This window comes from Protopterus annectens, chromosome 5.part1 (assembly GCF_019279795.1).
Source record: "Protopterus annectens isolate FY-2018-M chromosome 5.part1, PAN1.0, whole genome shotgun sequence".
Taxonomy (NCBI): domain Eukaryota; kingdom Metazoa; phylum Chordata; order Ceratodontiformes; family Protopteridae; genus Protopterus; species Protopterus annectens.
The window spans coordinates 757,470,789-757,485,636 of record NC_056736.1 but is presented as its reverse complement, the minus strand read 5'-3'; positions in this window follow the sequence as shown (position 1 = coordinate 757,485,636).

The window sequence follows — 14,848 nt, the reverse complement described above, 5'->3', positions numbered from 1 at the left end:
CGAAATCTAAATTGTCTAGAAGTTTAGCCCACATAGAAAGCTTGACAGGTGAAAGTGGCCAAATATATGACCCAGTCTGTTCCACAGTTGGCGAAGCAGTTAATATTGTACAATTGTCCAGTATTTTTGCTGGTAAAGGTTTTAGTCTTGAAAACATGTTTGCAAAAGGTGCAATGTCCGCAAGGGTAAGAGCCAACCAATTTCTCCCCTTTTAATGTGGTTTGGTGATAAGTTGCATAATGATGTATGACTTTTTTGTAGTGGGAAAAATGGGAGTCCAAAGTTTTTCCCTGCCTGTAAGAAAATAGGTATTTGTCCCCCAAAATGTCATCCAGTTGTACATTGGTCTTCAAAATGTTCCAATGTTTGTCAATGACATCGACAAGATGTGCTGTATTTCTCCCAAATGTGGTGACCAATCTCAAGGTGTCCTTGTTATCCTTCCTGGGTTGATGTTTATATTCTAATAAGGTATCCCTGGATTGGTTTTTAGCCCATTGCATGGCTGAGTTGACATTCAGTTTGCCATATCTCCTAGCTAAAAATATGTTAGCTAACTCATGATGGGATTGTGTAAGATCCTGCTGTGAGGAGCAAATTCTCTTCAGATGCAAAAACTGGGATTTTGGAATGTTGTTAATGGTGTGTTTGGGGTGGAGACTGGTGGCATGTAACAGGCTGTTGTATTGTGGATATTTTCGATTAACAGTAGTATGTAACGTGTTGTCTGCTTGATGCTGTAGATGAACATCCAGAAAATGAATCTCATTAGGGTGATGTCTGACTGTGAATTCAGCCCCCCATTTATTTCCTTTGAGATATTCAATGAATTCCTCCAGATATTCACTGCCCCCTTTTCATACAGACCAACAGTCATCCAAAAATTGTCTCCATATGTCTATCTCTGGCAGATACAAATTATGTAGTTCATATATGATGTGCTCCTCCACATATCCCATATATAAATCAGCATATATTGTGGCAAAAGATGCCCCCATTGCAGTACCTTGAATTTGCCAATAGCACTCATGTTAGAAATAGAAGACATTTTTAGTAAGGACATGCTCAGCCATACAAATAAGCAATGTGTTGAAACCTGGGATATAGATATTAATCTTGTTTAACCAAAATTCTAATGCTGTTAGTTCAGCCCAATGTGGAATGCTGGTGTAGAGTGATTTAACATCCAAGGTACACATCAACCAATGTGGTTCCAAATGAGACTCAGATACAATTTGTAAAAGTTCTGTCATGTCCTTTAATCTGGCTCTGATATATGGCAAAAGTGTTTTCAAATATTCAGTCAGAAATGCCGACAAAGGCTCCGCAAGAGAGCCTATGCCCGAAACAATAGGCCTGCCTGGTGGCATATTCAGAGATTTATGAATTTTGGGCAGTAAGTACAAATATTGTTTACCTGGATCATTGACCATTAGTTTTTGTTTGGTTTTCACACTGATAATTCTCTCCTCAACAGCTTCCTGCAAAAAATTGGAAATTTATTTTTTAAAGTTTGGAGTTGGGTCTGTGGGCATGTTCATATAATGCTGAGGGTTAGACAATTGTCTGCTTCCTTCAGCCCAGTAATAACTGGAGTCCATGACCACCACCGCCCCACCCTTGTCTGCCAGTAGAATGGAAATATCAGTGTTAGCCATAAGATCCATAAGAACCTTTTGTTCCACCTTTGTTAAGTTATGTCTGATAATATTTAGGGAGCCTAGATGGTAATGCAAATCTTTAATCACTGCCTGTTGGAAAATTACAACATGTTTGTCCATGGATGGACTGAAGTTAGATTTGTGGAATCTAAATTCAGTAGATCTTTGAGATTGATCCTGTTGGCAGAAAAACAATTTTAGATTAATCTTTCTACAAAAAGATAATATGTCAGAAACAAAAATACTTTCATCCACAACAAAAAAAAAAAGGGATAAAACCAAGACCTTTATTTAACAATATTTCCTCTTCAGATGTTAAAACATGTTTTGAAATATTGTGCACATTTGAACATTCCAGATTTATTTCACTATTGATTGAAAAAGATTCTCTATGGTTTTTACCCCTGTGTTTGCGTTCCCCCCCCATGTCTCCTACCCCTAAAGGGTATTCTGGACCCCGGCCCCTCTTGGAATCAGGGGAATCACTAATGTATGTGGATTCGGTGTCAGTAGTGGAGGATTCCTCCCCCGAGGTTGCGGTATGTGGTCTACCTTTTTTCAATATAGATCTTAGTCTTTCTTTGTATATTTCAGTGGTATTTTTCGTTTCATCCACAAACCTAACACTTATCTGTGACTCAAACGGCCTACCCCTTTCATAGTCCTCCATATCTCTGGAAAACTTGTGTAACTTCTTATCTTTCAAATGATTTTCAAAGGTAATCAGTTCCTTTGACAGTCTACTCAGATTGTCCTTGAAGTTTGTTTGCTCTTCATATTTTTTCAGTTCCTCACATATTTTTTGAACATCACAAATGTTGACCTCAATTGTTCTTTCATAGTAAGCTGGAATGTTAACAAAAGACACGGACGCCTACTGCTGTGCCAGGTTCCAATCCCTTAATAATATATCATCAGGCTTACTGACTAGTGGTTGTAGTTTCGCCCTTAAACCCCTTGGGGTGATATTATGATTTTGATAAGCTTTGAAAAGCTTTAAATGCCAAATATTAGTACGTAAAGTTTTTACCTTCTTGCCAAGCTGTGTGAATAGCAAATTACAACCTTCAACCGGATCAATCTGGCTGTTCTCCTTAGAGCCATCATTCATAGGTTTAATTCCAAATACGTGGATGTCATCCTTGTCAGCACAAAGCCCTTGAAGCAGCTTATTGAGATCCATGACCATAAGTTGCTAATTTGCTTGAATCAATCCAAAAAAACTCAGTTTGCCAACTGTGATGTAAAAATGCCAAAAAATTAAAAATTATATGACATCTTCTGGGCAGACTGTCAAAGGGCTGGGAAATGAATCCCTTATGGTTGAACCTGGTTATCCGATACAACAAGTAGTTGTGTAAACCCCATTTGAGTCACAGAGAAATGCAAAATGTTGGCTAATTGGAACCAAAGAAGTAAAAAGGCAAATAAACCTGTTAGGCCCAAAAAGGGCACAAAAAAAGATCCACCCAGAATAAACAAATGAACAATCCGAAACCAAAACTAATGTTATATAATAAATTGACAAGTTAGATATAATTATGAATGCCCACCACTGGAAGGATGAACAAACCCCTGTTTCAGAGACAAAGGTAATGTAGTAACAATTGACTAATCCCTGATAGAAAACATGTTCACAAGTGAGGGGCTTTTTAACCATATATATGCACACATTTCCTTGTTGGCGAATGTGTCATAGCCAATATTAATAATGCCCTGCCAACACACAAAATCATTGCCCTAAACATAAATGAAATGTTCAATAACCAAATATCAATGTGTAATCCACTTGTGATATAGTGTGTGGAAATCAGGTCCTATTTGTATTAATCACAAATGTGATCTAAAGAGCTCGCTGTCCCCTAAAAAGCAATATCTAAGCTAATATGCAGCAAAAATAGATACTGTAAAAAATAAGGGTGATTATGTAATAGTTACTAGATTTTAGTTGTCCTAGTGGTAAGTTAGTCATAAATGTTTAAGGAATCATAATTTCCCCCAATTATACCATCCATATGAGCAGAATAGGTCTGTCTGATGATAACTAGCAATTAGTCATGACTGCATAGACTCAATCCTAAATCATGAGCCAGAAGAAGGTAAGACAACACAAAGAAAATCATACACTCAACCCCTGTTCAAGTAACCAATGTTGCTTGTAATGTTTATAATCCACTATATATCAGTTTTTAGGCCCATAAAAATATATAACTGGTGCCCACTCAGCAAAAGAAGGGAAAATAAATGGTTCAAAATGTACCATTCGATATCTGTTTAACCATCCAACCCAAGGAAAGGTGCTTTCCCCAATGGTAAACTGACTGGTTGAGAAACTGTATATGGGACAATGGCAAGTCCTGATTCCCTACGTCTCTAATTGGGCAAAATACTCATTGTTTGTTTGATAACAAAATTATAACTAAACAGTAAGAATAAATATACATTTACACCATTTGTAAAATTCTGCCAAGATGATAATAGTCTCAGACCAAAAAAATATATTCTAGACAATGTATATATAGGCAAACACCAAAATGACTTCTTGTAAAAGTCCCCCCAAAACAATTGGAAACAATCCTCCGTGGAGTGTATATACTCTCCGTTTGCTCACAATCCTTCTCTAGAGCCGTCCTTATTGATTGCAATCCATTCTGGTATGACTCATAAACAAAAAAAGTGCAGTCAAAGTCTAAAAATATAAACAAATAGTCCCCAGTTTCACAAACACATGTTGACGCACCAAACCTTGTCCAATTTGAGAGCCGGCCTTGCCACAATTTCAAAATATTACTTCCAATATCGTCCAAAAAAAGCAATGTCACTGGGACCCATAAAAATATGGCCGCCAACAAAAATAAGGCCAAAGAAATGCCAAAAGCCAAAAAAAGGTTAATAAACCAAAAAAATTACTAACCTGTCGAACGTAGTCGCTGTATCCCCCTCTGTAAAAAAACAGAAGTAATGTCAACAGAATGTAGTTCAACAAGACCTTTACATGTGAAAAATCCAACGATCCCACTGAATGCTCAAATAAAACGCTGATTCATGAGGTAGCTAAATCATACCATTCAGATACTGCAAAAAATATGTCCTGTCAATGAAAAAAGAAAACACAATGGATCTAATCCAATGTATAACCCTGGTAGTTAGATCCAACCATCCAGGTGAAAAACAAGGTGCATATGTAAACAGATTGATGAAAACAGCTAAGTTGTAAACCAAGTAGTGAGGAACCCTCCTCTACTGACATCAAACGCCACAAAAATGGCTTCTGCTTTAGTACTTACATCATGATGTCATGGACACCTAATTAGATTAAGTATTTATTGCAGGGTTTGTACTGCTATTTGAGATGTACCACTGATGAAAGCTTTATGCTGAAACTGGTCTGGTTCTAAATAAATCTTTATGCTTCATTCTTCCAAGGTGCTGGCTTTTTTGTTCATGTATACCGAAGTTTGTCTGGCCTGTGCTCCTACCGTACTTGCTAGCCTGCCTCTCCTTGACTTAATATAATAAATACAATAAAACACGTTATTTAAGTGCAGAACAAATGAAAGGAGGTGATGTATGTTTACTCAGTAACATCAGTAGGGTAAAGATACATAATGATGTTACATTTGCAATTTGCATACAGAACAGTGATACAATGCAAACAGTGTATGTTAATGTACAGTGGGATAAGGTTGCACTCTCTTGTATGTATATATTGTTCTGCAGTAGCAGTTGGAGAGCTTTATTATGTAATGGAGGTTGGTAGTGAATGGCAGATAGTGACTAAGCATAGTTGAGCACTATTATAAAGTGAGTACTATTGTATAGGAGGAGTGTAATTGAGTACAGTCATGTAGAGAATGTGTTATAGATCTATCACAGGGAGCTACCCATGGTTTGTACAGTTACATATCCAATGCAAGACATATAAATGGGACCGCAGGATTTTTTAAATTGTTTTTGTTTTCTGTAGTCTTGATTACCAGGGGATGTGATTCCATGTTTTTTGTGATAGAGGAAGAGTAGAGAGAGCCCCCAAAGCTATTTCTGCTTTTTGTCGACTAATGTTTTGTTTGTGGATCTTAGTAGGTGTTTGTTGGAGTAGATATTCAGTAGGCCTTGTAATCTGACACATTTGTTTTGTTACCTTCACAGTAAAGTGAGTCCCTTAATCATATGTATTTCTTGGGGTGCTCCCCATGTTGGGATCATCCTTTCACTCATTATTCTGACTACTGAGTTGGCATCCTCCATTTTTGCTGGGTGAGCCTCCACCCATCCAGTATATTCATCTTTTAGGGTGAGTAAGAAATGAAATTATCTGTTGCAGTTGGAATAGGTCACACAAAATCCACTTGTACTCTTTCTTAAGGTCCCAGTGCTTGCGGGAGTCTGCATTATTTCCTCCTATTACATTCCCCTATATTGTGTATTGCACAAGTGACACATCTATGTACATGATTTTGAATATCTGCTTGTCATACCTTCCCAGTTGAATCTAGCACTAACAGTTCATGCAGTCTTTCCCTTCCTGGATGTCCTAGGAAATTGTGATAGTAAGTGTGATGATTAGAGGTATTCCAGGAGAAGTAGGACAGTGGATGTGTAACATATGCTAGCGTAGCTAACTGGACTTTTGTAAGGAATTATATGTCATTTGCATATCAAACTGATTTGTACAGGTGCCGTGTTGAAAATGCATTTGTAAAGTTGTTTGTGTTAAAAATGCACCAACAGTGGGTCCTGACTGTATTCTAACTGATTAAGTGTATATGTTTTAACAGTGGATACTGGAAGAGAAGAGGTTAATCTCAGTCTAGCTAACTTTGAAAAATAGTTTGAAATTAAATTACCTGGTAGGCCATAAGGATTGTATCTTACAGTTCTGATTCCAGCCAGAGACGAATTGTCTGCAAAAACAAGAATTAGGAATCCAGCTGCATTGTCTCTAGCAGAGAACTAATTGCTACTCTGGAAGATTAGAAGTGTTTTATGGTTTTATGACTTCCAAAAGGTGAAATAGATCTTAACAAGCTCTATGTATGCATATTATTGGCACATATGTGCTAAATCCTGTCAGCTTCTAGCCAAGAGGGGTAGCATGGGAACCAGAAGTCAGATGACCATATCTGTGTGATGTCATTCTGTAACTTGGGGCAAAAATGATGTTTAATACTAGATGAGACTGAAGTCTCATGACAGTCTGTTTTGGGAAACTGACATAGAAGGACCTCTAACCTACTTCATTTTGTCTTGTTCTAGTAACTAAACCATCTAATAATAATTATAAAGAGCAGTCAGGATAATATAATGAACTATTGTTTTTCTGTAACCATGTGAACCTGTCCACTTGTGTTATTTTTAATATTTCCTGTGGTTGAAACTCTGGTGTTTATTGTAAATAGATATTTAGTATTTCATGTTCTTTTATTGTTATTAAATATATTTAAACTTTTCATTGTGGTTGGTCCTTTAGAGAGAGACCATTAAGAGAACTATATCTATTTGGTGGCACACTGTGGCCACTCCTGGAAGCCTTACTGCATTGGCACAAAACTATCATTTGTATTAATATTAATTTCATTTAGTATAATTGGTTATCCTTGCAAGAGCCATGGAGTAACTGGCTGTGTAGTGTCTGGTGGCAGTAAATACACTATAGTCTGAGCAGAGCAGGTATAGCTAGCAAATCTGTGCCAGCCTTTCCCAGCTCTGTGTGTGTGTGTGTGTGTGTGTGTGTGTGTGTGTGTGTGTGTGTGTGTGTGTGTGTGTGTGTGTGTGTGTGTATAAAAATCAAATCTCTAAGAGCTTGTGTGTGCATATGTGTGTGTGTGTGTGTGTGTGTGTGTGTGTGTGTGTGTGTGTGTGTGTGTGTGTGTGTGTGTGTGTGTGTGTGTGTGTGTATGTGTGTGTGTGAGTGTGTGTGTGAGTGTGTGTGTGTGTCAGCTGCTTGGAGCAGGCACATGAAGCACTGATTTCACAGAGAGAGTGTTGGAGGGTTTGGGTTGGACACTCAGCTGAGGACTCAACTCTATAGCTGTGCCAGTGGGGAGTCTTATTGGGGACCTGGAGGGAGACAGAGAGAAAAACCCAGACCCTAGACTGAGTGTGTTCCTTGTGTGCCCTTAAGTTAAATTCTGCTTGATGCAGAGAGCTACTTCTGGAAATAATGTGTGTATCCATTTTTGTTCCAAGTGAATGTCCCTCTCCAGTGTCAGTGGTAAGGATTCAGGCTCCTTAATTACTGGCCCAGAGAGATGATGTCACATATTGGTTGGCAGTGATGTGGATATTAATTGAACTTCTGTAGCCTGTAGGCAGTTGTCAATAAATGATAGACCTGAGTTTTACATTTTCTGCTCCATAAAAAGAATGCTAATGCAAAGTCTGTTGTTCTAGCAACTTTTGAGTATATAATGGTCCTTTGTTCACAGCTATTTTTGTATTTTTCTCTTTGATTTTTGAACTAAGAGGTTGAGAGGTATTTGGGGAGGGTTTGTAGCAGCTTTCAGATTCTGTTTTGACAATAGTGAGATCAGGAGATACATTTTTGTAGCAGTTATTGACCTTGGAAAAGCTAACATGGAACTTTGTGGTGTCAAATGAAAGCTTGCAAAATACTGGACAATGTGTCAGCAAAACCTGATATTTAATTGCTACCACTTTGCAGATATTTGCAATTCATTACCAAAATGCAGTTTGCATAAATGCCATATTTATACAACTATCGTAGGGACTGGCCACTTGGCAGCATATCAAAACACCATTTGACTGGGTAAGTCAACACACACATCAAGAATGCCTTAATAAGGCTGTGAGTAAGCGAGAGTATGATTTTTATTTTATGACAAATTATGAATATATTCCATTAGTATTTCAGGTAATGACCCATGCAACTTGACCACGAGAGAATCAGTGGTGCTGTATGGTGTTAGCTGAAAGATTAGATAATACAGGAAACACTGCCAAAGAGAAATGGTGGATAGCAACATTTGCTTTGCAGATATTTGCTCTAGTTCAGTGGTATGATATTTATGTATATTTGCAGATTTTACGTAAATATCTTTGGCAGTGTCTAAATAATAGCATGGCGGTGCAACATTTTGTAGGACAGCTTGGCACACAGGTTAGAAATGTCAGCTTATCACAATGCAGTGGTCTGTAAGTAAGAAAGTGTGATTTCTTTTAATAACTAACAATATTAGGCATATTAATATTTCTGCTAACAACTTGACTCATATAAAGTATACATAGTACTTCATGGCATCAAACTGCATGTAATATAATTCTGGAAATGTTACGGACACCTGCTGTCTATTCATTGCCAATTTGTAGATACGTTTGTTTAGTAATAAAATATGCATATATAAATAAATATTCCAGTTATGAAAACATTATATATTAATATTTCATTTAATAGCATGACCCAAAAGGAGTTTATAAGATACTTCACAGTGTCAAATGAAAGCTGATACCTAATGTGCAATTACTACCACTCTGCATATACTTGTTTATTTAGCAATAAAAAAAGCATATGTATATTTTTCCTTTATTATTTCTTTGTGGTTCTTAGGATTCCTTCTAAGTAAGATGTTGAGATCTAGGAAGTGTTCAAACTTCTCCACTGTCACAATCTCTGTAGCAAGCCCACGCTATTGTTTATTATTTTTTCCTCTGACAAATGCCTGTAATCTGCATATAATGGCAGACATTTTATTATTAGGCTTCATACCCTTCAGGAAATGTATGCTACTGTAAAGCCTTCTATTCTAGCAAATGATGTGAAATTGTTCAATCTCACCGTTTGTTCTTACACACGGGTTCGGAGCCGATCCTCGGCTCCGAGTTGTCCACATCATCAGCTCCGCATCTTCGAGAAAGCTCGAGGCGCAGTAATATCCCATGATCCTCAGGTGCTAACCCTCAGATCTAGTTTGCCGCTAGCAGCAGATCGCATATGAGAGGCTTGGGCCAGTATATTTTTTCTATATTTTTCAACTAGTCGACTTATAGTTAGTTTTTAGAGTTTAAAATAGATTTTTTATAAGTAATATAGTATAGGAGTGTTATTTTAGAGTGTATTTTAGGTAGAATAGATAGTTACATTTTTTTTTTTTTTACTAATTAAGGCCTGCGGTGTTTTCTGTCAGGATTGACAGTATTTACATAGTCCTTTGTAAATTTTTGCCTTAACTCTTTTTTTTCTTCTTATATGTATATAAATATATATATATATATATATATATATATATATATATATATATATATATACATATATATATATATATATATATATATATATACATATATAATATAGTGTGCTGTGTTTTGGATATTTCTATAATATAGTAGGTTAGAGTTAAACTGTTGGTTTATTATTATTATTATTATTATAGACATTTAAATTTACACATATATTTATATAGTGTGTTTCTCTAAGTGTGCTGTGTGTTTGGACATATACTTTATATATATTCAGAATGTCAGAGAAAGCCAAATCAGGCTTTAAGAGATGTCATTGTGGACAGAAGATGTCCATTACTGATAACCACTCCTCCTGCGTCTACTGTCTTGGCCCTCTCCACTTGCAGGAAGACTGTTCCATTTTCATTCCTTTAGTGGGAGGGTCATGCTGGAAAGACGCAGGAAGTTGGTTGACAGAGGGTTGCTTAAACCCGAATTTCAAGAAGCCCTGGACAAGGCTGAACAAGTGTCCAATCTTCAAAGGGGTCAAAGTCTTCAAGAGTGTCGGAGCCCAAGTCATCGGCTCCGAGCACCTCTTTCCAGATTCGGACGCCAGCTCCTATGACCTCGGTGCCAGGTGTCGAGCGCTTGTCTCTGATCGAGACTCAGGTCTTGGAACCGGTGTCAGAGGTACCACCTCCTTCTATCCTTCGCTCGGTGATGGCTTCGGCCCCTTTGACCCGTTCTTCGAGGCCGCTTTCCGACTCCGATGTAGACTGAGTGGTACAGAAGCTAATGGAGAACTCGGCTCTGTCCAAACTAATTGAGGTTTTGTCCCAGCTGGTTTCGAAACTCGAGACTATTCCTGTCCCCTCAACACTTTCTCCTCTGAGACCCGTCGAGTCATCGGAGGTAGGAATCGAAGAACCAATGATCGTAGAGCCTTTGGTGCCGAAGCCTCCAGTAGTGCTATCGGCCATGTTGACCTTGACTCCTTCGGAACCAGCCGGAAAGTCTCGGAGCCGAAGATCTTTCCTGGGTTCCGGGGGGGACAGTCAAACCGAGATGTCGGTTCTGACTCTTCCCCTCGGTGCCTCAGCTCAGATCAGTTTGGATCCGTCCTCAGTGTCGGAGCCCGTGGTCCCAATTCCGGAGAAACGACCACCATCTTCAGATCGGGTCGGATCCTCAGATCAGGGCACCAGTGCCTTCAGCATCATGAGGAAGGTCTTGTCTGATCAGACACATACATCATCAGTCTCTTCTTCTCCTTCCCCAAAAGGCTCGTGTTCTGCTTCTGTGCCTTCGGTCCCTACCAAGCGTCGAGACAGCCCCACAGGGTGACCCTGGTTCCTCCGATGCATCCCCAGAAGCCCCTGCTGAGGATGCTCCGAGGAAACAATTGTGCAAGAGGAGGCACATTGATTCCCCCCAGGAATCTCTCACATCTGATACTGATTTGGATGAAGCAGAAGGGTCCACATGGTCCCCCTCTGAAGATGTCTCATTTGTGGACATTTTGGAAATCCTGAAACAGAGCAGAGACTGGCAAACCCTTACCCCTTCTGTGGATGAATCGGTCTTGCTGAAGGCATTTGGGGCTCAACATTCTACCTCCTGGGTGACCCTGCCATTTGACAAACTCATGGATCTAATAGCCCAGAGGGCTTGGGAAACGCCCAATACAGTGGAATCAATCCCCCGCAAGCCAAACAAATACATGACGGCCCCCCAGGACAAACCTTGCCTTACAAAAGGAGTTCCTATGGATACTATGGTGGTGGCGGCGGCCACTAAGAAGGAGATGTCTGAATCATCTTCCTCTGTCCATCCCCCTAATAAGGATTCCAGGATGATGGACAGGTATGGGAAGCGCGTATTTAGTTCTGCTACTTTTCCCATCCGATCTCTCAACTACCTTACGCATTTCACGTGTTTACAGAGAGATCTCATTAAGGAACTGGGAGATACTCTCCAGGGAAACACAGATGCTGCTGTCGCCGAGAAAGTGACAGCACAACTTAACACCCTAAATTCCATAGTGAACTCGTCCACGAGGCTTATTTCATATGCAGCCGAAGGGTCGAGTAGAGCGGCAGCTTCAGCGATCACCCTAAGGAGGCAATCCTGGTTGCGCTTATGCACCTTTGCGGAAGTCTTCAAGTCTTCCTTTGCCAATGCCCCCTTTGATGGTGCCTCCTTGTTTGGGTCCAAAGTAAAGGAGACTCTCATGAGGTGTGAGCAAGAAGGGAAGACCCTGTCTGCTGTAGGGGTCCATTTTTCAGCCCCATCTAGACCCTACCCCAAAGGGCAACGAGGCGGAAAAATGTGGTTCCGAAAGACTCAGGGATCCTTTCAGTCCACCCAAAGTGAGGCCCCCTCCAGAGGCAGAGGAGGGGGAAGAAATAGAAGATGCCACCCAGCCAACAGAGGGGGTCCGCAAAATCAGGGCGACAGAGATACTTTCTCTGGGAAGCCCTTCCAGCACTCCTGAGTGCAGGCCTGACTGTCCTACTCTGGAGGCAGTCGGGGGTCGCTTGACTTTATACCCAGAGGCCTGGCTAAATCTTACATCAGATTCCTGGGTAAAAAGCATAGTTACCAGAGGCTACAACATTCCATTCATCAGAATGCCACCCAACTCCAAAAAGCTCCCAGACGTTCCACCCAGTCTGCGAGACCAGGCAACCATAGAGATAAGAAGGTTGCTTGAAAACAGAGTCATCCAACCAGTCCCGGCGGACCAAATAGGATCCGGAACTTACTCAAGGTTCTTTTTAGTTCCAAAGAAAACAGGGGACTGGAGGCCAATTTTGGACCTCAGCAAACTAAATGCCTTCGTGAAAAAGGAAAAGGTCCGTACGGTCACGCTACAGTCAATCCTTCTTTTTCTGCAGGAGGGCAACTGGATGTGCTCTATAGATCTCAAAGATGCGTACTACCATATCAAGATGGCCAGGGTGTCCAGAGATCACCTGCGCTTCCAGCTGGGAACCAGTCATTTCCAGTTTCACGCTCTGCCCTTTGGTCTCACCTCAGCCCCCAGGGTGTTCACCAAATGCATGGCAGTAGTAGCGTCTCACCTGAGACGAAGGGGATTCCGGGTGTTTCCTTATCTAGACGACTGGCTCCTATCCGCCACCACTGAGTATTCTCTTCTGCAAGCCATCAGCCTCTGCTCCTCTCTAGGCATAACGGCAAATTTTGGAAAGTCTGTCTTATCGCCGTCACAGCATATCTTATTTACAGGAGCACAGCTAGACACTTCCCTGGCTCAAGTTACTCTCCCCCCACCGAGAGTATCAGACCTCAGATATCAAATTTTGGCCCTTCTCCAAAGCAAGAGAGTTCCTGCGTGACAAATATTGAGTACTAGGGTTGATGGCAGCCTCCCTTATCATAGCCCCCTTAGGCAGGATGCATATGAGGATTCTTCAGTGGATGCTATTCGCTCAATGGTCTTACCGACAGCTTCCACTATCTCACGAGATCTTGATCACAAACTCTTGCAAACAGGATCCCTTGTGGTGGATACACAGTCAAGATCTAACACTAAGACGACCGTTTGTGTTACCCAGTCCGGTAGCAACTCTAACCATGGATGCTTCCCTGATAGGGTTGGGGGGATTTTTTCAGGGACAAACAGTCCAAGGTCAATGGTCCAGTTTGGAGTACAACCCGCACATCAATGTCCTAGAGCTGAGTGCAGTCTTCCTACAATTGCAGCACTTTCACAAGTCCTTACCTCAGGGAACAATGACAGTTCAGACAGACAACATGTCAGTAGTCTGGTACATAAACAAGCAAGGGGGAACCAGGTCTTACCTGTTATGCAGAGAGGCCCTCAGAATTTGGCAATGGACGAAGTCCACCGGACGCTTTCTGATAGCAACGCACATCCTGGGAACATCCAACATAATCGTGGACAGGCTGAGCAAAGCACATCCTGTTCCCTCATGAGTGGTCCCTCAAATCTCAAGTGGTGGAAGAGATTTTCCACAGATGGAGCCAACCTTGCTGCGACCTATTTGCATCCCCATTGAATGCCAAATGCAGGAGCTACTTTGCCCTGTTACCCCCTCCAGGGGGTGTCCCCAGGGACACACTAGTACACGATTGGCCCCCGGGTCTCCTTTACGGCTTTAATCCTGTTCCACTAATTCCCAGGTTCTTGCAGAAAGCCAAACATCTGGAGAGGACCATAATACTGATAGCCCCATTCTGGCCTCGACAAATCTGGTTTCCCTTCCTTCAATCTCATCAAGTGGAGGAACCATGGATTCTGGACCCGGAGCCAGACCTGTTGACACATTCATTGGGAGTTCCTCATACCTTCCTCAAGTCCCTCAAACTGACAGCTTGGCTGCTCCGCTTCCCATCTTAGCCAGGTCAGATTTACTATCCCCTGCAGTACAATACATTATTGCATCTTCTCACAAACCATCTACAAGGAAATTGTACAACAGCAAATGGAACCATTTTGCGTACTGGGCCTCCAAACAAGGTATAGATCCATTCGGGACTCCAGTACACAAGATACTAGATTTCCTTACCACACTCTTTCAAGAAGGTGCATCAACGTCCACAATAAGGGTACAACTGGTGGCTATATCCAATTTTCATGTTGGTCGGGGAGATAGTTCTCTTATGTCCCACAGGCTTTGTAAAGCTTTTATGAAAGGCACCTTTCACCTCCGTCCCCCCTTCCGTGAGCCAGTAGCCCCTTGGAATCTTAATCTCATGCTGTCACAACTCATGTTGCCTCCATTCGAACCAGCCGCCACAACCCCGTTAAAATTTCTGTCGTGGAAAACCCTCTTTCTGGTTGCCATCACTTCCGCCAGGAGAGTTTCAGAGTTGCAGGCTCTATCTATCCAACCCCCATACATGATTTTTCACCCAGATAGAGTAACCTTGCGCACCAATCCGTCCTTCCTTCCGAAGGTTTGTTCGATTCAAAACATCAATCAATCTATTGAACTACCTACCTTCTTCAAAAAACACTCCAA